Source organism: Penaeus monodon, chromosome 28 (assembly GCF_015228065.2).
Source record: "Penaeus monodon isolate SGIC_2016 chromosome 28, NSTDA_Pmon_1, whole genome shotgun sequence".
NCBI classification, from domain to species: domain Eukaryota; kingdom Metazoa; phylum Arthropoda; class Malacostraca; order Decapoda; family Penaeidae; genus Penaeus; species Penaeus monodon.
Window position 1 is genome coordinate 35,377,467 of NC_051413.1, and position 363 is coordinate 35,377,829.

Sequence of the window (363 nt, forward strand, 5' to 3'; positions counted from 1 at the left end):
AAATAAAATAAATATATACATAAGGATCTGATAAAAAATATATTATAGTCATAATACTTTTAATTTAATTTTTAAGACATAAAAACATAATATACATAAAACAATTATATATATAATCATAATATAGTATTCTTAAAAAAAGTGTATATAATGAAGTAATACATTAATTATTCTTTTCTCTTATCTCTTATAATTAAGATATAAACTTACACATAAAAAACAAAATAAAAATATATAAAAATATTTGCTTATTAATGACACATATAAAATAATACTAATATTTATAAAAATATATTTTATATTATATATTCTATATAAATTAATAATATCACTATAAGACATAACAAAAACATATATCATAGA

General features: G+C 12.7%; 1 protein-coding gene across 1 annotated transcript in view; it reads right to left on the bottom strand.

The window, feature by feature from the left end:
• Window positions 1-363, bottom strand: part of LOC119591563 (2-oxoglutarate and iron-dependent oxygenase domain-containing protein 2-like) — a gene marked incomplete in the record, with an annotated part of 7,677 nt that overhangs the window by 1,515 nt on the left and 5,799 nt on the right.